The 23468-nt window shown below is 39.0% G+C and overlaps 1 protein-coding gene across 9 annotated transcripts in view; it reads left to right on the forward strand.

Annotated features, from left to right (window-relative positions):
* The window catches only part of EGLN1 (egl-9 family hypoxia inducible factor 1), a 55333-nt gene that overhangs the window by 20875 nt on the left and 10990 nt on the right, over positions 1-23468 (forward strand). The window lies entirely within an intron of this gene.

Here is a 23468-nt window from a genome sequence, read left to right on the forward strand (position 1 = left end):
GCCCACAGGCCGTAGTTTGCTGACTCCTGTCCTAAACGAAAGCTCAGATTGTTATCAGTGCTTGCTTGCATGACTTCAGGCATTCTGTAGCTTGAAAAGTCAAGTCTGAATTCCTTAGAATAGCATTTAGATCTGCTGTTAATTGAGCTGTGGCCGCAATTTAGCTTTATTTCCCTCTACTCCTCATCGTGCATTCTTTATTTTAGCAAATGGAACTCTCTCCTGTTCCTAGGACATGCCATGCTTTATTAGGGCATCTCATGGTTCCAAATTACCACTCCATACAGTATTTCCTGAAATAATAATTTTTTTTAATACCGACTGCAAAGTGGGACAGTCTTCCTACCTCCCCACTTTCCTACTCTTACCTAAAGTATTTTGGTTTTAAGTGTTTTGCTTCTCAACATTTGGAGAAGAAAAAATATGATGCAATTACAAAGGTTCCAGAAATATTAACTCCCATAGCAATTGCTCTGAATGATGGTTCCTAACTCTTTCTTAGATGCTACTAGATGAATGTGTTAGTGATACAGTGCTATATGGAAGTTCTTTTGGAAGGCAGCTTTTAGGTCTGATGGGCTTATCAGTTTCTTTAGAACCTGCATTGACCTCTGTTTAGTAATAGTCTATTTCACCTATGTCGACGAAAATAATCCATAACCAATCTGTAAATGAAAATTTGGGTGAGTTTATTCTGAGCTGAAATCTGAGGACCATGGCCCAGGGCCTTTCTTCCCAAAGGAAGAAAGGGCACCGAAGAAGTGGGGTGCACAGAGTGGTTATATACCCCCAAACAGGGTGTTTCACATATGATTGAAATGTCCCTTCCACAATAGTCACAAGATTGCCCTGTCGGCACAGCACTTGATGGACACAGCAGGTAGTGGGTCTGCTATCTTGATGGGCGTAGCAGGAGGCAAAGTCTATTGTCTCGAGCTAGGGGTCACAGGTGAGCGCAGCAATCAGTTTCTAGCCTAAGGAAAGATGCTTAATCCTTAAGGAGACCCCAACGTTGGGAGGGGGAGGGAAGTTGGACCTTTACCTCATGGGCCTTTTGCTCTTGCCATAGGGAATCTCTAAAGCAGATATACAATGCATGCTCAACGGCCTCGGTCAGGCCCTTTTGGAAAGACAAGGTCAGGCCGAATTAGGTTTATACCAAATGGCTTCCTCATATTCTCCAATATATCCTATTGCTTGCCATTTTTATTTGTCACCTATCTTACCTCAACCTTTCAGACTTCACTGAGTGATGAAGGAATACCTCTATTTAGCCGCTGTGTATCTTCCATAGGGTTTGGGGGCATTCTATGTCAGTTTTGTGGACACGTGCCTTAGGAGTGCTTGGAGGTCTTCCTAGCTACATTACAATTCTTTAGGTTAAATATTTTTGAGTACTTTCTCTATTCTTGTGCTGGGATCTTAAAGACAAGTAAAATACAGTCTTAGCCTTAACAGTCTTCATGGTCTATTGCAGGAGTCAGCAGACTTTTTCCCAAAGGGCCAGATAGTAAATACTTTAGGCTTTATGGGCTACATGGTCTCTGTTGCAGCTATTCAGCTCTGCCATTGTAATTTGAAAATAGCCATAGGCAGTACATAAATGATTGAACTTGGCTGTGTTCCAGTAAAATTTTATTTACAAAAATAGATGGTGGGCCACATTTGGTCTGCCAGGTGTAATTTGCTGACCCCTGGCCTGGTGGCATTGTGCGAAGGGATATTTGAAGCCGCAGGTAATCAGTATGTCTGTCTTGAGTGTCAGTTTTACTCAGTTATGTGGAAAAAGTAGTTTAATTGGTAAGTAACTTAAAACAGTCTTTTAATAACATAAGTGGCTACCCATGGAATAGAATGTAAAATTAAAATGACTTTTTAAGGTAAAATTGGGCCTTGCAAGGAAAGTCTCGTTTGTAGTGAGCATCTTAAATCTGTATCTGCAAACTCTTTTGCCATTTGCTGGAAAACTTTGGAAAGCACTGCTAGGCATTGGGAGCCATTGAGGGATTAGAGGACAGCAATGACATCACATTTTAATTTTAGAAAGCAACTTGGGTGGAGTGTAAGGAATGGAGCAGGGCATGGCAATCCTGGAGGCACAGAGATGAGTTAGGAGGCTATTATAGTAATCCAAGCAAAAGAGAAGGACCTCTTTTAAGATAGAAGTAATGGAGATGGAGAGATTCAGACAGATTGGAGGCATAGCAAGGATATTTGATTTGATTCTGTGTAGGGTGAGGGAATGGCAAAGGATGAGTCAAGGATGATTTCTAAGTTTGTCCAGGGAAATTGGTTGAATAAAGATGCCATTTGGTAAAGGAAAGAATATAAGAAGAAGAGCAACTTGAAGGCCAGGGACGACATGCACATAAGTTGTTTTGGAATTGTTGAGTTTAATATGCCTGTGTTGTGCCTATGAGTGGCATTTGATTTTGTAGGTCTGAGGCTCCAGAGACCCATCTCCACTCTGGTGGTTAGCGTGTAAATAGTAGCTGAAGCCACAGGATTGAATGCAGTCCCCTGCGAAAAGAGTTTTGCATAGCAAGAGTAGTGCTGATTATAGAAGGCTTGGGGGAAACAAAACTCTACATTGGTGGTGAAGCGCGGGGGAGAGTATATTGAAAGAAAAGGAAGAAAACCAGAAGACAGTGGTGTTTCAAAAACCAAGGAAGAATAGAGGTACAAGAAGAAGATCAACAATATCAGACACTACAGAGAGGGTTAATTAGCATTGGAACTGAAAGACATGTATTGCTTTTATTTAAAAAGGGGGAGAGCATAATTTGGGACTTTGCCCAGGGTAATTTCAGTGGAGTTATGAGAACAGAAGTCATAATGAGGTGAGTATGAATGGTAGTGAGAAGGTGTAGGCGAGGACTATGGGTTGGCGCTTCTCACTTTAATGGGATCTGTGAGTCACTTGGAGATCTTGTTACACTAGAGATTCTCAATCAGTGAATCTGGGGTGGATCCCGAAATTCTGCATTTCCAGCAACCTCCCAAGCAATGGGAAAGCTGCTATTCTGAGGACTACCTAGACCTGCAGTTGTAAAATTGTGCATTGAGGCACTCTAGGGCACTAGCAAACTCACAAGAGTGCCACGGAACATTTTTAAATTTCAAGGGAAATACAGCAGCATCTCTTGGACACCACTGCATTAGATCACTGCATTCCTTTCAGTGATGTCATGCCTTTGTGAAGCTAGGTTTTCACTGCTTGTTCTGATAAAAAAAAAGTACGTAAGTACCACCTAAAAATCAGTGTGGAACAGGAAATGAGGCTGTCTTGTCCAATCTGATTCCAAGGTTTGAAAAGTTATACAGTGCCTAACAGGTGCTAAATTGTTAGGACTTAAGTACTTGCTAAGTGGTTTGGCCAGTACTACTAAATAGAACTATTAGATATTTCTTTGGCCTAGGAGTGCCATGAAAAAATTATTGAGACACTAAGGACTCTGAGAACCAAGAAACTTTGGGAGCCATTGACATAAACTGCTCTTCATAGAAACTTGCCTAAGGAGCCAAAGAGGTGAAAAGATGGGATAGCAGCTAAAAGAGGAACAAAGGAGGGTTTATCTTAAAATATAAGAAACAGGTATGTTATATGCTGGGGTAACAAGCAGCTGATAGAGAAACAGATTTTGAAGATACAGGAGATAAAGGTGTTGACTTAGAGTAAACAGTCTCTGAGGAGATGAGAAAGATGGAATCTAGACTCTGCTTTTCTAAGTATTGCCCCGAACCAGCAGCATTGGTTTGTTGGAAGAAATACAGAATCTGATGCCCCCCTCCAGACTTCTTGAATCAGAACATGGATTTTTAATAAGAGCCCTGGGTGGTCTGTATGTGTGTTACAATTTCAGAAGTACTAAAGGAGGCAGGATTAGCCCTCCAGGGAAAAGAATGCCTCTTTTATTTGTTCCATCACTGTATTGTGTATCTTGTACATGACAGCCATTCTGACTGAAGGAAGCAAGGTGATGGGGCTTATGGATTTAGACATGTTTAGAAATCTGGGAGGAAGGAGTTGAGAAATTTTCCACCTGGTTGCCTTTACCTCAGATAAATAGGAAACATCCCCACCTAGTGAGTTAAAAAGTTGGGGCTGAAATAGTGGCTGAGAGAGTTGGGTGATGGAGGTTTGGAATGACCACTTTGAGGAATGCAAACAAATTTGACGAGCAGTACAGAAATTGCTGAAATTCTGAAGATCCAGCTAAGGTCAGAGACAACTTTTAGTGGTGTCAGTCTGCGTGATTGTAACTTTTTCCGGTGGTGCCAAGTAGCTTGGTTGTAGGAGCTTCAAAGACTGGATTAGTCTAAATTTGTTGGTTTGTAGGGTGAGGTTAAGGAAAAAATAAGAGGGCTAGCAAAAAATCTATCCTGGATATGGAAAGAAGTGAAGCCACAGGGAGAAAGAGATGAGGAAAAAGAAGGGTAGAAGGAGGGGAGGTCTTCTTGAGAGCCAATGAAGAGGTCACACATCCTGGAGTAGGAGAAGGCCTGCCCTTGTTCTTACCCACCAGGAAGAAGAGAGTTCTTTCCTTTCAGGCTGCAGAGATTTAGCAGGACTTAAAGATTGATTGGCTAGAAAGAAAGAAGGCTCAGTCTAGAATGACTCCTAGGATTCTGGTATTAGACAGCTTAGAACACATTCTTATGAATCAATGAGAAATTGATCTCCAATGAGGGGTTTTTTTGGAGGGGCAAAAGGGTGTTATGGGGAAGTGTGGAGGCAGGATAAGATGAGATTTAGAAATGTTGAATTTGAGGTTGCACAGGGGACTATCTAGGTGGAAATTGCTAGACCACTGGAAGTATAGACATGGAACTCAGGAGTGGTCAGGTTTGAAGATGGATTTGGGAGTCAATGGTAATAATAATAGCTTTTACTAATTGAATGTTTACCCATCGTCAAGGCAAATGACTGAACAGTTTACATGCATTATCACATTTGTCTTCCCATCAACCCTTTGAGGTAGGTGTCACACTGTTTTACAGATGAGGAAGTAGGCTTAAGCAAATTTCCCATGGTTATGCAGCTAGTGGTAGAACCAGGATTAGAAACCAGGATTAGAAACGGATTCCAAATCCGTGCCCTTCACTACTAAGTTCTCCTACAGCCTGGATCACCAGCTTCTGGGAGGTGATTGGTACCAGGTATGTTAGCTCTTCTCAGATGCAAATAACAAAAACAAAATGAAAAATCCTTCAGATGGGCTTAAGCAAACCAAAAAAGGAGTTTCTTGGTCCCTGTAATTATAGGTCTAGTGATCAACCTTCTGGTATAGTTGGAACCAACAGCTCAAACAATATCACCAAAACTTGATCTCTCGCCTCTTCTTTTCTATATTAGTTATTCTCTTGTAAGCTCTCCTCGTGTGATAGCAAGATGGCCCCAATAGTTTCAGCCTTATATCCTGGAGATATACATAGAAAGAGAGCTTCTCTTTAGTAAAGGCTCTTACAAACATCCTGGAGTTGAGTCCCATTGTCTCTGATTGGCTTGGGCCATGTGCCCATTTCTAAAGCAATCTCTGGCCAGGTTTGAGCCACATTCTCACCGTGGAGGGTAAAGAGAGAACCTCATTCAAACATAGAGACTGAGGACGACAGAGGAGGGTTGCCCAAGGAAACGAGGCCACTGGAACGAGACAAGGGGAAACGAATGCTGGGAAAACAAAAGCAGATGTCCACACATGGGTAGGGATGAAATCCTCCTGTGACTGTGTGAGGAGTGTACCAAAAATGATGATAATAGCTAACAGTTATTGGATGCTTACTGGGTCCCAGGTGCAATTCTAGTCCTGTGTATACGTTCTATTTTTAATCCTTACAGAGGTCCTTTGAGCTATATATTGTTGTCCTTCCTACATACAACCAATAAGTAGTGGAGCTGAGATTTGAATCCAGGCTGGCCAGCTCCAAACCTTGATAGACCATTATGCTCTATGTTGCTTTACCTCCTCTGTACCACCGCAACGTTTTAGTTGTGGCTTTGTCATTGTAGTGTTCACATTTTGTTATGTGTTACAGAGTTAGGATGGTTGAAGGCATAGTCAGATAGCCCTAGGCCACCATTTATTCTACATAATATGCTCAATAAATAATTGTTAATGTGACTTAAATAACATCTACCTTACGTGTTATCTTATAGTGGAAATTGCTTGATTTTTTAAAATTAAATTCTTATTTTTTCTCTCTTAAAATATTTTGTGCTTTATATTTTAATCTCTTAAGTGGCTTTTTATATTTAGGCCTAGAACTCTTTCTTTTTTTCTAAGACTTTTTATACCATCCTTGAATATGTAAAATTCTAGTTGAATTGTTGCATTTTAGTATGTCTCCAGAGATTGTGAAAAATTTTTTGTTGGTCTTGGTTTAGCCTTTGTAACAATAGTTTCAAAATTTTATCCAGTATTTTTATAAATGCCATTTTCCCCCTCCCAAAAAAGCTAATAGTTCTACTTCATGTCTTTTATTATCAGAATAATGTATTCTGAGGTTATCCTGTTTATTTATTAGAATTGGGTGTATTCTTTATTATTCTTACTTGTTAGAATTCACAAAATGAAAAGATTAAATATCCCAGTGTGTTCTCATTTGAGGTGCTTGTTTTAAGCAGTAAAACCTGGTGTTTTGTAGGGACTAATAAAGTTTGAGTTTTAGAGTAATAAAAGTTACCAAGTACTGTTTAATTTTGGCATCCGTTATTTTGGGCTTTGTGATGCCAGTTATATTTCTTTTAATCCTGTTTGAAATATCTGTTTTGTGTCATTATAAAGGAAGCAATGCAGGACTGGAAGTTGGGAGACCCAGATTTTTGTCCTTTGGAATTCTCATCTCTCAATAAAGAGTTTGAGCTAGACCTTTATGATCTCTTTCAGTTTTAAAATTCTAGAGTTTTTGTTTTAAATCTTTGCTATATCAGAAGTGCTGTCAGATGGAGTGTATAGTCTTTGAGCTTGACTGGAAAATTGTGTAGTCCAAGTTCCTTATTTTAGAGATAAAGAAAGCTGCCCAGGTGATGTGGTCCAAGATCTCCCACCAGTTAGTTGCAGACGGGGCAGGAACAGAAGCATTTCTGCATCTGCTACATTACACTCCTCATTCCTCGACACAGTTGCACCAAGTTGAAGACAGCTAGCGTTCATTTATTTCATTAAAGAAACATTTATTGAATATCTTCTACATATGAGGTCTTTTACTAGGCATGTTGTTGACTGCCAAGATGTATAAATGAGGGAATGTTCATGAAAAGCCATATAGTGTGGAGGATCAAAATTGGGCTATAGAGTCCGCCAACCCTGGGTTCACGGTCTAGCTGACCGATTCTCTCTGCAGCCTCAGGTCACTTAGCCATTGCAAGCCTCTGCTTCCTTGTCTGTAAAATGAGGATAATAGTAGTAGGCATTTTGTACCGTTGTGAGGATTAAATGAGTTAATAAAGGTTATACTTAGCATAGTGCCTGGCATATAGTAGGCTCTCTTAGAGATTATAAGGTGTTTATGAAAGAAGAAAGGATTTAAGATTTACAGAACATTTTCCTTTGCTGTCTTGTTTAACTCACATCCCTATGAAGTAGATAGTGATAATCCTAATTTTTCAAATGAAGAAACAGTTCTGAACGCTTGGGACTTCTCCAATGCCTCTATTGGTCATAGCTAACATTAACATTATCTGTGCACCAGGCGGTATTTTAAGCACTTTTTACATACTGGTTTATTAGCCATGCAGGTGGTATACTGTTGTTATTTTCTCTTTACAGACAAGAGAAATCAGGCACAGAAAAGTTAAATAACTTGCCTAAAGTGACTCAGCCAGTAAGGGGCAGAGCTGGGATTCGAGTGCAGGCAGTCTGGCTTCAGAGCCCACTCTTCTTAGTCTCTGTGTTCTTCCTTTATTTCATGTGGTCTTGGGAAGGTCAAAGCCATTTTTCAGATTGGAAAGCACTGCGTAAGACGTGGTGCTATTTTCATCTGACTCGGTCCCTGTATTCTAGTGATTACAGTCCACCGGGAACATGTCTTCTCCAAGCTACATCTCCTCCCTTCCTGCACTGCTCCTTATTGGACTTTGCCTTCACCGTTTTGCCGCCGCCTTTTTTTTTTTTTTAATACTTACACCAGTTTGTCAGTATCCTTCCTGTAATGTATCCCCAGAAATGGAGATCAGCCTTCAGATATGGCCTGAGTAGTGCTGAATCTAGTAGAACTGTTGAATGCAGCTTAATGTTGCCGTAGCTTTTTAGTAGCACAGTGGCTCGTTTCATTTATGGTCAACCAAAACTCCTAGGTCTTGTTGGTTTTTTCTGTTTGTTTGTTTTTTTAACAATATCTATTTTGCCAAACCATCTTACCCCCATTTTATCTTTTACTCTGCAAGATGAGAATAATACCTGCTTCCCAGGGGTTGTGAGGATTACATGAAAGAATGAATATAAAGTTCTTAGCACAGTGACTGGCACATAGTAATACCTCAGTGAATGGTGGTGGTGGTGGTTTACTACTTTTGTATGGTATGGTTAGTTTTTGTCATTTTAAAACTAGGATTTACTTTTAGTCATATTAGAATTTATTAAGTTGGTTCCAGTTCACATCACACTGAATCGTCTTTCTTTTGTTTGTGGTATTGGCTCTCTTTCTTAGCTTGTATGAGCTATACATTTTCCTGTTGTGTCTCTTTATCTAAACTTTTCCTGCTCAGAGAAATTACATTGATAAATTCCTTTATTTCTATGATTCAAAATTGATAAAAATGTAGATTAGCTAGAGGCTAAAGACAGAATCAAGTCTCCTTCCAGGCTAATAGAGGGCTAGATGTGGGATTCATAGAGAAGCAATCTATTAGTTTGTCCAGCTCACATTTCACCATCTTATCAACCATATATGTGAGGTTTTTTCAAGATTCTTTAAAATGTATCTGGTTCCTTCCTCATAACTAGTTTACTTAAAATTCTCTCAAATTATATGCAAAAGTGGAGCCTCACCTTTGATGTTCCATCTTAAGACTTATAACATTCTCTTCAAATCAATCATATCCTTTCTGGTCCTCAATATTTGTCTTATGACCCATCAGTCACTTTGTTGGAGTCACTGGGCCCCATTACCTTCTAGAACTAAAACAAAACTTCCTCTTTTATCAACAGCACATTGAGACATAATATTGAGTAATAATCTCTAAAATTCTACCTGTAGTAGGTTTACATGTAATGATATTGATCAGATGAGCAGGCTAGATCAGTTATTAACAAGCTTCAATAAACACTGTGATGTAAAGATTAAGCCTGGGCCAGCAGAAAACTGTGGGTCAAATAAACAGTGGCTCTGAAGACTAGCGGGGAAGCAGCAGAGTGGCACAGATGCTTATTCTGGTGGTTAGTGGGAACAAGGTTTGAGAGAAATACTGGATATTTGTAGTTATTGGCAATACGTCTCAAAGTCACTAGGTTTATAAGTTAGAGAACTTGACTTTTTAATAGTTGTTATGGAAATCTTATATTCCATTTAGACTGTTTTTCTAAACCGCTCGCTAGGTATACTTGAACATTCTTAAGAATAAACTGTGCCAAGAGCCAAAATAAAATCATATGGTACTGAATGTCTGTAGGTGTACTTTAGTAACTCTGCCTCTTTACTCTTTATATATATATATAGTATGTGTGTCTTATTTTTGTCATCCTGTGCAAGTAGAAAGTTGTTGAACTTCCAATTTTTTTTAATAACCTAATAATACTTCTGTCAACCGTTAGCATAAGATAGTAGAACTCAACTTCTATTCTGAATTATATTAAAGTTGTTTACATTATTCTCCCATTCCCTCTCTCCCTTAATCATTAATTCATTCATTCATCAGATATTTAAGCACTTGTGTTTGGCACAGATTAATAAGACCTGGTTTGTGCTCCGTGGGAGTCTAAAATCTGATTGGGGAAACCCAGAAAGTAAATGTTACAAGGATGTCTAGGTATGGCAATTTATAAATAATTAAGCAACTTTTCTAAGAATGATGTGCAAAGCTAAGAACATTAAACTCATTCAAAATGATCAAAGTACAATAGAGGTTAATGTTACTTGAAACAGGGCCATCATTATTTTCTAAGACCAGATCCAATCTTTACATTGATTATACTCTCGAGCAGTGGTCATTAAACCACTAGGCAGATTAAACACTTCAGCACTTAAAACAAGACCCAGACAGAATAATTTGTAAAAGGGAGATAGTCACTTGCCTGCAAACTCGTGTTGCAGGACTGAAATGGGATGTGCTCTCTGCAAGCTCTGTAAACTAGAGTTCTGTATAAAGGAGCTTGTATTGTTGTAAGGGCTGTGATTTGAATCTCTGTCAGCCATGCCACAAAAACTTTTCAGAAGTGTTTGGTTATCTGCCTACAAAGGGAGTGGTACTATTATTACTGAAAAAAAATCAGCTCCCTGTTGGAGTTACTGATTTTTTTAAGAGTCTGATTTATAGGTTTTTATAACCAGTCTTAACAGTAAGAAGGAGTGCTGACTCTTATTAAGTCTTAAATTGAAATAAGCATTTTAATGATTACTAAGTATCTCTCCAAGCATTCAGGCTAGGGCTAAGTTTAAACTTTTAAGTACTATATTTGAGCTCATTCATTTTGAGAATTTAAAACAAAATCAGCCTTTTGTTATTTTTGCATTGATTTTGCATCAAGAAAATTAAATGCAAAAACTTTTATTCCTTTCTGGAGTAACCCAAAAGAGGAAATAGCTAGCTGTTTCCCAGCTCCAGTAATATAAGCAGACTCATTGCTTCACAGCTGTACTTCAAAACTGGTGCCACTCAATGGCCTACTCAAGCGACTGAAAACTTACAGAGCTGATTGTGTCACTTCCTTGCTCAAAACTCTTCAGTGGCTTCCCATTTACCCACAAGATCAAGTCCAAGTTAATTATCAAGGACTGCTAACCTTCCAGGTTGTGTCCACCCTCATCTATCACAACCCTTGCCTCACACTTTGGGCTCCCCCTGCTTGTAGTTTCCACACAGCACATGCCTGTGCACACACACCAGGCTGTTTCTTGTCTTCATTTGTGACTTTTTCTCTTCCCGGAACATTCTCCCTATCCAGCTTTGTCTGGCTACTTTGTATTCTTCCTTCAAGACCCAGTTTTAAGGAAGCTTTCCCTGACCCCACCTTCCCCCCAGTGGAATACCACTCAGTACCTAGTCTGGTCATTTTAATTGTTGAAATGATTAGTTTTCCTTTCTGTTCCACTGGAGTATAAGTTCTTTAAGAGCAGGAACTATCTTCCTGGTGCTGTGCCTTACAATACCCTAGCTGAACATATTCAAAACTAAACTCCTCATCTCTCACATCCTGCCATACTTAGGCTATGACACCTGTTGTCTTCATCTATTTCTGGTAATTACATTTTTCCAGCTTCTCAAGCCAAAACCTTAGAGTCATCTTCTCTCTCATACCCCATACCAACCCTTCTTACTTGTCTTTATTCTTTTTTTCACAACATTTATCTTCTAACATACTATATATTATACTCCATGTTGGCTTAATTAGTTTGTTTGTCCTTTCTCCTCCTACAGAATGTATGTTCCCTGAAGACAGCTACTTTTTTGTCTGTTCTGTTCATTATTGTATCCATAAGATCTAGAACAGTGTCTGACGTAGAGTAGGTGCTCAGAAAATATTTGTTGAATGAATGAACAAATAGTGGATTTTTTTAATAATTATTTTTCTTTCTGTCCTTCTTTCTTTTTTTTTTTTGAGGAAGATTAGCCCTGAGCTAACATCTGCCACCAATCCGCCTCTTTTTGCTGAGGAAGATTGGCCCTGAGCTAACATCCCTGCCCATCTTCCTCTACTTTATATGTGGGACGCCTGCCACAGCATGGCTTGCCAAGCGGTGCCATGTCTGCACCCAGGATCTGAACCAGTGAACCCCAGGCCACCAAAGTGGAAGGTGCACACTTAGCTGCTGCGCCACTGGGCCGGCCCCAAATAGTGGATAATTTTAAGGTTATTTTTTTTTTAAATGAGTTCTTCCTTCACTCTCACCACCTCAAATCATGTCTGTTTCATATTCTTCATTTTGCTTTAGCTGTCCTATCCTCTCTAGTCCCTCTCCCCTTCATTCAGGCTCTCCTCTCACATCTGTATGTCAGTAACCTCTTGTCCTATTCCATCCTCTACAAGTAGTTGAGTGATGTTTGTAAAATTGAAATATGACTCTTTTGCTACTGTTATTCAGAATTTGGCTGTTTGCTAATCAAATCCACTATGGAATGCTTGTTTAAAATTCCAAGATCCCAGGCCTCATCCCATACCTACTAAATCATGATTTCAAGTGGAAGGGTTGGGAATTATTATATTTTAAGAAATAGACCAGTTGATTCTTAATGAGCATGTTTGGCTACGCTGGCTTTTTAAACAAAGTCCCTCAGCAAGTCAGTAAGAGCCTGTGTGACCCACCCCTGTCTGTCTGTCCTGTCCATCTCCGGCTGCTCTGCACCGGGCACTTCATCTTCCAACAGGGTTTACCCATTTCCATTTCTCTCTGAGTGCCATATTTTTTCTTGCTTTTTGCAAATATTTTGTTCCCTCTACTTGGACTCTCCCCCTGCTCTGGAACACTTCTATTTTTATCCTCCAAAATTCTGCTCATTTGTCACTTTCTCCTTAAAGTCTTCTCTGACGCCCCATTCCCAAGAGAACATTAATCATCTTTGCTGACTGGGTACCTTGTATAAGACTCTGTTGTGTTTACACTGTCCTGGATGCCTTTGCTGACTGTCTCTCTGTTGTGACCCAACCTGAGCCAATTCAGTTGTTTAGTTATTAGGTTCTTTTTGAGAGATATTGCTCAAAAGTTTGCAGGCTACAAATAAGTGAGCGCTATAGATCTACTCCACCAGCACCCAGCTTCCCAATGGCATGTTACTATGAAAGCAAAACTCAGACTGAGTTCTGCTACACATACAAAAATTGATTAGCAAGAAAGCACAAAAATACTCTTACACTGTTTTCTATACTGGTGAAGTCTCTATTTAGGAACTTTGACAAGCACCTTTTATGAAAGATTTATTCCAGGCAGAAGTGCTAATCTGGTTTTAGGATTCAGTTTAACCTAATTGAGATCAGACAACAGAGTTCCCTTAGAGAGAACTAATCACAGAACCAGCAGGAATCCTCAGGCCTAGGGTGCAGTGCCAAAGAGTATGGGCCACTAGGTTCCCTTGAGTCATATGTATGTGCTCCTGGAAGAGCAGTGGTTCCCTATATGATATCTGTAGCCACCCACGTATCTTGAACACCACCCTTTTCTAATACTATAGTCATTTCTAGCGTCTATTATGCTAATTACCAAACTCTCAGGATTTGAGGAGAGATAGGGATACTGGATTGATCCCACATGAGTGAGGTTTTTGATTAGAAGCTTTCAACGTTAACCGATGACTGTGTATGGTCTGGTAGTGGTTTTGTAAATGTTAACTAACTGTTCCATGATGAATATCAGGAACCACTGGTCCATGCCCTCCAGTCCATTAAAACAAATACATATTGCATTCTTTATGCTGAAATAATTTAAATAACAGTTTAAATCACACCTCTCTTCTAGAGTCTGGAATTGAAACAGGTGTTGAATTTTTTGTCTTTATATCCCCATGCCTAGTGCAGTGCCTGCTCAGTGGACCTCGAGAAGTGCTGAAGTAAATGTTTGTAATGTTAAGCAGCTAGGTGTTTTGTTTTGTTTGTTCTGTTTTTATTTTTCTTTGAATGCTAAATTGTAAACTCTGTCAGGGAGTTATATTAATAATGTAAGAAGTTTGCCATAGCCGTCTGAGTATGTGTCTTACCAGTGGCATCTCTCTATATGGGCTGGAGTGAAATCACATAACTCCCTGGGTGGGGGTCAAGGCAAGGCCTGCTCAGATCCCCAGCCTCCTTGTGCAGACAGGTTGCTCAGTCCTCCTCCTCCTCAAGTTTGCACTGTGGGGTGTTGTGGGTAAGTGGCACAAATACAGATCCCTGCTTAGAACCTGAGGAAGAGCTGCATAGAGCTGGTGAGGTTATAGTCAAGGTTAACAAATTATAGGTCTCTGTTCTGACAGCAGAGCTAGACAGCTCAAATATAAACTGCTTCATCAGACAGATTCCTAATTTGTAAAGTATAACGTTATCAATTCCTTTCTAAAAGAGAAATGCAGAGTAGCAAGGCATTATTATGTGTATCCAGTTTACACTGCCTATTGGGAGCATTGCCCTTAAGCAAGTTGATTTTTAAATGTATGCTGAAGTTTTTTCTCTTAGGCTAGAATGAGAGCCCAGTAAGGAAAGCAGTGTGTCTGGTGTTAGATTAAACAGTCCATCATTCTTGGGCCATTTGGGGAGTGATTTGGAGCAATACTATTTATTATCTTTCCTTTTTTTCCTGCATTTTTCACATTCCTGTGAATACGGTCAGAAGAATCTCTTGGACTTTTTAAAACTTCAGTTTATATGAATAATTAATATGATTATACTCTGCCTTCCTGCACAAATCACTACCTTGTATTAAAATATTTTACAGAAGCATAGTAAAAACGCTGAAATGCACTCTTTTCCAACTTACATATTTATTTTAAGCTTAACTCAGATACTACTTCCATAAAGTCTGCCATGATGTCCTAATACTCTCAGTACCTCCTTTTATGTCATGTTCTTCTCTTTCTACTTAGAATTAGTCATGTAAGTTTTATATAATACTTACATGTCATGTCATGGCAGAAGGTTAATAGCTAAAGAGCCCTTAAAAATCAGTAGAGTAAGGATGAACAATTCAGTCAGTAAGTGAATAAAGGATGTGAGTAAGCAGTTAACAAAAGAATTAAATGGCCAATAAAAATATGAAAAATGTTTACTTTCACAAATTGACATGTAATTAAAACTAATATAATTTTTGTGTGTATGAGGAAGATTCACCCTGAGCTAACATCCATTGCCAGTCCTCCTCTTATTTTGCTTGAGAAAGATTAGCCCTGAGCTAACATCTGTGCCAATCTTCCTCTATTTTGTATGTGGGATGCCTCCACAGCATGGCTGATGAGTGGAGTAGGTCCACACCCAGGATTGGAACCAATGAACCAGGGCCACTGAAGCAGAGCATGCAGAACTTTAACCATTCGGCCATGGGGCCAGCCCCAATATTATAAATTTTTACCTATCAAGTTGAGCGGTTTTTAACAGAATGAGATAGCCAGGGTTGGCAAGTGGGTGGGAAGATAATGTGTACTCACACAGAGCTGATGGGAGTATAAGCTAATGTAACCATTCTGGACCTTTTGGCAATAAGAAAATTTTAAAATCTTATCATTTCATTTCCAGGAATTTAATTTTAGAAAGGTATCAAGGATGTTTACAGTGATAGCACTCCAAAACTGTTTTTGATCACAATATTGTTTATAATAGCAAAAAGTTTTTTAGAATATTTTAAGGAAACAACCTAAATGCACTTGAAAGTCGTATTTTATAATATGTCTTTATCATTTACAGTCAAAAAATAATTAGTAGAAAAATTAATAAAAAATTATTTACAGTTAGTCAACTTTTGACCAGTTATTTAACCATTTTCCTGTGATCAAGAAGGCAACAAAGCTTAATGAGTTCTTATTCTAAATGAGTGTATTCCATAAGAATCTGTCCTTTGTTCTCTTCTTTTCTCCCTACACTCTCTTACTTGGCAATCTCTGCAGCCACATGGCTTCAGGTGTCCCAAATGAAGATGGCTCCTAAATCTACAGCTCCGGCCATGACCTCTTTTTGGAGTTCCAGACTTGCATTTCCAACTGCCTTTTGAACATCTCCACCTGGATGGCCTACCAGCATGGCAAACTCAGTATGTCCAAAAAAATGAACTCATCTCTCCCAAACCCGTGTTCCCTACCTCCATTAATGGTCTGTTAATCTCAACCAGACACAAACCCTCTTAAACCACGTTTGATTCAACCCCATCCCTTGCTCTATCTGTGAAAGCACTTATCAAGTCCTTTCACTTTTCTCAAATTCGTTACACCTCCCCCCTCCGCCCGTTCCACTTTGCCTTCTCCATCTTTCCCTCACCCTTCCCAAAGCTGCTCCTCTAATATCAGACGATCGTTTCTTTTGTCTGTTGCAGCTCTGTTCTGACTGGTCTTCTCAGTGTTGTTTTTTTTTCCCGTCACCTTTCCCAAATCCATCTTACATTCTACCTGTCATGTTTCTGAAGCACCATTCTGATCATGTTGCTCCCCTACCCAAAAATGATGGCTTCCCTCTACCTTTAGAATGAAGGTCATACTCCTTAAGAAGGCGTTCAAGTTTGTCCACAGTCCAGTCCATCTTACCTTTTCAGTTTTCTTCCCCCTTCTCAAGAACTCTGTGGTTTAGCAAATCTGAATATTCCTTGTCACCAAATATGTTCTATATTTTCTCACGTTTAAAACTTCTCTTATATAATTCACTCTGTTTGAAATGCACTCTTTTCCAACTTACATATTTCTTTTAAGCTTAACTCAGATACTACTTCCATAAAGTCTGCCATGATGTCCTAATACTCTCAGTACCTCCTTTTATGTTCTTCTCTTTCTACTTAGAATTAGTCATGTAAGTTTTATATAATACTTAACTTCTGAATGGTCTTTATTGCCCCGTGTGGACTAGAGGGTTGTACCAAGAGAAACTGCCCTGGTTCTTATTGATTTATCCTTTTTTTCGGTGCTAGTTTCATTTTTGCCATGATACAGATTGAAAAATTTACCTCCCAAACACAGTCTGAGTTTATGGTGAGATATGTTATTTATAACATTAAAGTTTAGCAAATAGGTCAAGAGATTTAAAATTTTAAATGCACGTAGATTGCCCTTCCCCATAGCCCCCATTTAATATGCTAATTAATGCAATGAACAAAATTCATAACTCTTTATAAAGTTTTTAATTGTATCTTTTAGAAAATGAGATTTACCTAAACTAAGTAGGTATAATTAAAATCTGCAGTTTTAAAGATTAGATTGTTCTTTTTTTTTGCTGAGGAAGACTAGCCCTGAGCTAAGATCTGTGCCAGTCTTCCTCTACTTTATATGTGGGTCGCCACCACAGCATGGCTGATGAGTGGCGTAGGTCCACGCCCAAGATTTGAACCTGCGAACCTGGGCCACGGAACCGGAGCATGCTGATCTTAACACTACACTGTGGGGCCAGGACCTAAAAATTAGATTATTCTTATAGTAAATAACAACCTGCTCTTAGTCCAGTTCTTTTGATCATCTGTTTTTTTCTGTAGTTTGCTTAGGTTTATGTATACCTCAGAGGTCATGATAATGTGGATGGGTGTGCTTTGGGAATGGGTAGGGAAGAGACTTAAAATGTCTAACTATGGAGTTGGAGAAAACCTTATGCAGTCCATCTGTAGGTCAGAGAGTTAAGCATTATGCACGAGTGCATGTCACTATAGCAGGTAGGGGAGTCACTTGCAGGCCTCTGTTGCTAATTTCATCTGAACTCTTCAGTCAGACTAAACACAAACCTTACTGGAGCCAGGAACTGAGGAAGAATGCAGAAGGAGGTTATTTTTCCCTCTAGATCGCTACAGTTCCTATCCCACCTCTGCCACTTAAAAGTCTCTGAGACCTTCAGCAAGTTTTTTATTCTCACTGTAGTTCAGTTTTCTAATCTCTAAAATGGAGAGATTAACTGTACCTACCTCATAACTTTATTGTGAAGACTGAATGAGATAATCCACGCCTAGCCTGTGTTAAGTGTTTACTGTTAGCTGTATCTACAAAGGGCAGAGTGCTGTGTAGCCTGAGGTGATATATGTTAATAGGATAAACTTTCATATAGTAAACCTTTGCCCCTTATTCTGGGTAAAAATAGTACTTTGACAGCCCATAAAATTTTAGTTTTCTTAGCTTTGAATCAATGTTTCAAAATAATTTAGTTTAAAAAGGAAAAAAACACCTTTCCTGCTTCAGCTTCATATTGAATTACAAGCCTTCCAATGCCAGAAATAAATGTCTTCAGATTCCAAAGAGGTATCGCAAACCTCTTCCTTCCTTTTATTCTCAGAGTAAAAAAACAAATTTATGATCTTTCTTATCTTAAGAACGTCCTCAATCATGTATATTTTCATATGAAAAAGGAAAAAATAGTTTTTAATTGTTTTGCTTATGTTTAAATAGGCTTTTCCCAATGGGAAATTGAAATGTTTAAAGTTGGTATCTCAAAGAGATGGCAGATTAGGAACATACCTCAGAATTATACAGTGGGCCATTGCATTTTTTCTTTTTCAGGCAAGTGTCTAGACTTCTGCTGTCTTCCACCCTACACTTTATAGGAGTGTATAATCATGTCTAGTCCCGCCACTCCTCAGGAAGGACGGAAGCACAACCAGGGAGCATCACTTCAATTCCTAACAGATCTCTAGAGACAGGGATATTTTAATTTCTCTTGAGAGACTTCAATGCATTTCCTTGTCCTTAAAGCCAGTACATCTAACGTAAATCTCTTGGAACAGTTTTCTCCTTCATAGGTGTGTCTTAGCCCATTCGGGCTGCTATAACAAAATACCACAGACTAGGTAGCTTATAAACAGCAGACATTCATTGCTCACAGTCCTGGTGGCTGTAAAGTCCAAGGTCAAGGCAACTATGGTGGTCGCCTTCTGGTGATGGCCCCATCCCTTGTTCATAGCTAGGACTTCTTGCTGTGTCCTCCCATGGTGGGAGGGGCAGGATCCTTCCAGAGCCTCTTTTATAAGACACTAATCCCTTTCATGACTCAATCACCTCCCAAAGACCCCACCTCCTCATGCCCTTATCTTTGGGGGTTAGGATTTCAACATGTGAATTTGGGGCGAGGAGGCACAAACATTCAGACCATAGCAGTCTGCTTCATCTTAGAATCATCTTTCATATGAATTTTAGAATAAGGAAGCTGCCTTAAAAGCTTTCATTGTGGCCATCCCTGCCCAAGAACCACAGTGGCTCACTGTTGCTTACCTTTCATATCCTACTTCCTCTGCTTAATTTTCAAGATTTCATCTTTTTTCTACCAAATTAACTTTAAGTAGTTAAGTGACAGAGCAGACCATTATAAAATACCTCACTGTCACTTAACTGTTTCCTATATTTGTTATGCTTATACTGTTTGCTTTTCTTCCTGTCACCTTTCTAAATCGCATCTGTCCTTTAAAGATAAGTTTAGGTTTTATGTGTAGCTCAAAGCCCTGTCTATTATGTTATCCCACACGAATAGTTCCCTTTTTTTAGAATTCTTTTCCTGTTTGTTATTTGTACTACTTGGTTTATCATTTGTTTTGTGATTGCCCAGCTTTTTCTTTCTTTCCAGTTAAGTCCTTTCAGACAGATACCATAATGACCCTTTTTGTAGTATGATATGGTAGGTATGCCGTAAATGTTTTTTAATGCTGCTAATGACTTCTAGACTAATCAGGTACTCAGGCAGGTAGAATCAGGTGTAGAAGAGATTAAGAGATTAAAAGAAAATAAACTGAATTTACTAAAAGTATTGTGAATAAGAATGTTAGAATCTGCTGTGTATTAAAACAACAAAAAAAGAACAGCAATGTCAGAATCTTTTTTTCACAAATGTACATAAAATGCATCAGGAAAACCAAATTACCTATTAAGAAATCGTGCATGAATATTATTTCGAAACTGGAAAAGGTATGTTACATTTAAGGAACTTTAAAGTTTGTTAATCCAAACCATAGATAAAGATACCTTTGTTTAAATACAAATATTGGTTGGTTGGTTTGTTTTTGAGGAAGATTTAGCCCTGAGCTAACTACTGCCAATCCTCCTCTTTTTGCTGAGGAAGACTGGCCCGGAGCTAACATCCATGGCCATCTTCCTCTACTTTATATGTGGGACGCCTGCCACAGCATGGCTTTTGCCAGGCAGTGCCATGTCTACACCCAGGATCCAAACCAGTGAACCCCGGACCGCTGAGAAGCGGAACTTGCACACTTAACCGCTGCGCCACCAGGCTGGCCCCCAAATACTGGTTTTAAATGTAGTAGCTGTCAAATTTCATGAGACTAATACTATACCTTGTTATGTTTTCCAAAATCCAAATGGGGAGGAGTCTCAGTACATGCGTGAATTACTAAATGCAGTTTCACCATATCATTATTAGGACACACAGCTATTTGAATGAATTCATGACCCTTCCAAATCTTTGCAAGTTTCCTAAAAATTTCTCTTTCCCCAGAACCCCTAGGAGTTTGGCTTTTTCAGGTCTCAGATTTTTCCATGACAGTCTGGTTTTTCTGAGTTTGCTTAGGTTCTCCCTTCTCCTCTTAAAGTCGCTAGTTACAGGGACAGAGAGGCTTGGCAGTGCTCTAGGACTCTTACTCCTCTCAGACCAGGATTGCCTTGCTTCCTTCTCCTTTACGTAGCACTCTTATTGTATACCCACCAGCCTTTAGCTGTACTTATTGTAGGCTTTCTAGTTTACCAGGTTACACCGATGTTTTCCATTTTATCCTTTTTCAATTGTAATAATGTACTGCTGCCTTTTCTAGAACTAGTATTGACAAGTTGAGTTGGCAGATTAAATTCAGGCTATTAGTACTCATCCTCCTCTCCTTCCTTCCTTTCTCTTCATTTGGCAGTGTCCTTACTACCAGAGCAGAGCTAAAAGGGACCTAGGGAACGCCAAATAAGGCTAAAGTGATAATGGCCACTTCAAGTAATACATTTAGATGGAGGTAATTGAACTATATTAGGAATTGTAAAATTTAATTAACACAATTGTTTAAAGCTTTTCTTTTATTGCATGTTTTATTTTTTTCAAAAAGTCTCACTTGGAATTCAAATAAAGGAAACAGATAAATGCTGCCTCTAAGGCTGGGGCAGAACCTGCTCGGTTGGCCTCTTCACGTTTTACTTCCCACCAGTCACCACCCGCAGGTATTTCCATGTAATCCTAGGCCTCTAAAGAAAGCAGTTTAGAAGTGACTAATACAAACAGATCCCCCATTGAGGCGTAATCCTGGTGTCTTCAGTTTTGTTCTATTCTGGGATATCTGGCTCATCATGACCATTGTTGATAAACTCCTTTCCTACCCTGTGCATGTTATTAAAACTGCTCTTTCACCTGAAATTTCCATTTTAGCAAATGGTTAACTCCATTCATTCAGTTACATTAAGATGCAGACCTCAGCGTCGTCCTCAATCTTCTCACTTGCCACTTTAATCCGTTAGCAAACCATGTTGGTGTTCTGCCTTCAGAATACATCCCACTTTGCCACCCTGGTCAGCCTCTTTTTTTTTTTCTCTCCTAGAAACTGCAATACTTAACTAGTCCTCTTCTTTTTTTCACTCTCCACTCCCTCCCTCCCAAAATCTAGTATAGTGGTTAATTACATGGATTCCAAAACCAGATTTGCCTGCATTCATACATGGTTCCACTGTCATGTGACATTGAGAACATTAATTAACAGTTCTGAGCCCCATTTTCCTTAACGGTTAGATAAAGATGAGGATGATGATACTTTTTACCTCATACAGTTGTGTCAGTTGAGTTATTACACATAAATTACTTAGAATAGTGCTTGGCAAATAGTAAATATCCAATACATGTTAGGTAGTAGGTGATATTAAGGTTATTGCAATTATTATTTTTTATTCATACAGAATTGAAACTGACCTCCTTCAAACATTAATCAGATGTATTCTCCATTGGCTTCCTGTCACTTTTAGAACAATATCCCACGTCCTTACCATGGCTTGCGGGACCCTCTCTGATCATTGTTTTTCTCATTCTATCCCCACTGGCCTGCCGCTGTGTTCCACCCTGCCCAGCCACTCCTGCCTTTGCACTCATTTTTCTGCTGCCAGGTACGCTCACCCCACAGATATTTGCACAACTTGACGCTCCCTTCATTTAAATCTCTGCTCAAATGTCAGCTCCTCAGGGAAGTCTTCCCTGACCGCTGTTGTAGAATATCATCCTGACATTTTCTTTATCCTTCGACTTAAATTTTTTCGTAACTTACGAAAAGATATTTTATCACTACCTAACATTACATTATATATCTGTTTGGGGTTTGTTTTTTTTTTTAAAGATTGGCACCTGAGCTAACAACGTTGCCAGTCTTTTTTTCTTTTTTTCTGCTTTTTCTCCCCAAATCCAAAATCGCCCCAGTGTATAGTTGTATATTTTATTTAGTTGTGAGTCCTAGTTGTGGCATGTGGGACGCCGCCTCAACATGGCCTAATGAGCGGCTCCATGTCTGCGCCCAGGATCCGAATCGGTGAAAACCCTGGGACGCTGAAGCGGAGCGTGTGGATTTAACCACTTGGCCTTGGGGCCAGCCCCCTATTTATCGGTTATTTACTCCACTACGCTAGGTTCTGTAACAAATGAAAGCAAGGAACTTTGTCTGTTTTGTTCATCATATTAGCCCCAGGGCCTTTCATATACATAGGAGGTACTCAAGAGGTATTTGTTAAATGGATGGATGGGATGGGATGGGGTGGGTGAATGCAGAAAGATTTTCCCCTTCGTGCTTTGCATGAGAGATGCTCAAGTTACCAGAAAGTTGGAGAGGCTGAATGAACTCTTTTGAGATGAGATCACTTTAGGAAAGAGTTCAGGTGTGGTGTTTTTTTTTCCATTCTTTTCTGTGGATAAGAATGTATCATGTAATTCACCATAATTGTCTCAATTAAGTGGATTAATTGCATTGTTAAATTAGTACCTCCTATAGTTGCAGTTCAAGTTTGGCTACATATGCCTTTCCTTAGCAGCTAATGACAAGGAAATTGTTGGATTTATCTTTTATTAAGCATTATTAAACCTTCTAAACCTATGCCATTCTCCCTGTTATTACCAGCCTCAGGTCCCAAGAGGAGGAATTTAAGTCTGTCTGGAATCAGAAAAAATAGAGATGTCTAATGTTCACCAAAAATTCTGCTTCTGATAAAGAGCAGTAGGCCAGGGTGTCCACAAAAATGTGCTTTTTTTTTTTTTATAGCATTCAGGTTTGAAATGCTTTCTTGTATCTCAGAATTGGAACAGAGTTACCTATTCACTAATCAAGTGAACATGAATTTTAAAAATTAGCATTTGACATCTATCTTAAATAATGATGTAATTTAATTACTGTTTGGTAACTTTATGCTAATTCATTGACATTAATACTGATCCATGGGCTATAATACATGAAGAAATTGGAGAAATAAAGGATTTCAAAAATAACTGGTAACTTTGAACTTCTTTGTTTTTGTTTTCTTCGTAATTCCTGAGATTTTTTTTTAAGTCGTCCATACTAATTTCAGTTGATTATTATGTACTACATGCTGAGAACATGTAAGTTGTTTGGTGCTTTTTATTTTGGGCGTCTCTTCCACCTTCATGCTTAACACCCAACAATCTTCTGAACTACATCTTGTTGTGATTTGAGTGAAAAAATTACTTTCTTTCTGATTTGCAGAG

This window comes from Equus caballus, chromosome 1, assembly GCF_041296265.1.
Source record: "Equus caballus isolate H_3958 breed thoroughbred chromosome 1, TB-T2T, whole genome shotgun sequence".
In the NCBI taxonomy this organism is placed as follows: domain Eukaryota; kingdom Metazoa; phylum Chordata; class Mammalia; order Perissodactyla; family Equidae; genus Equus; species Equus caballus.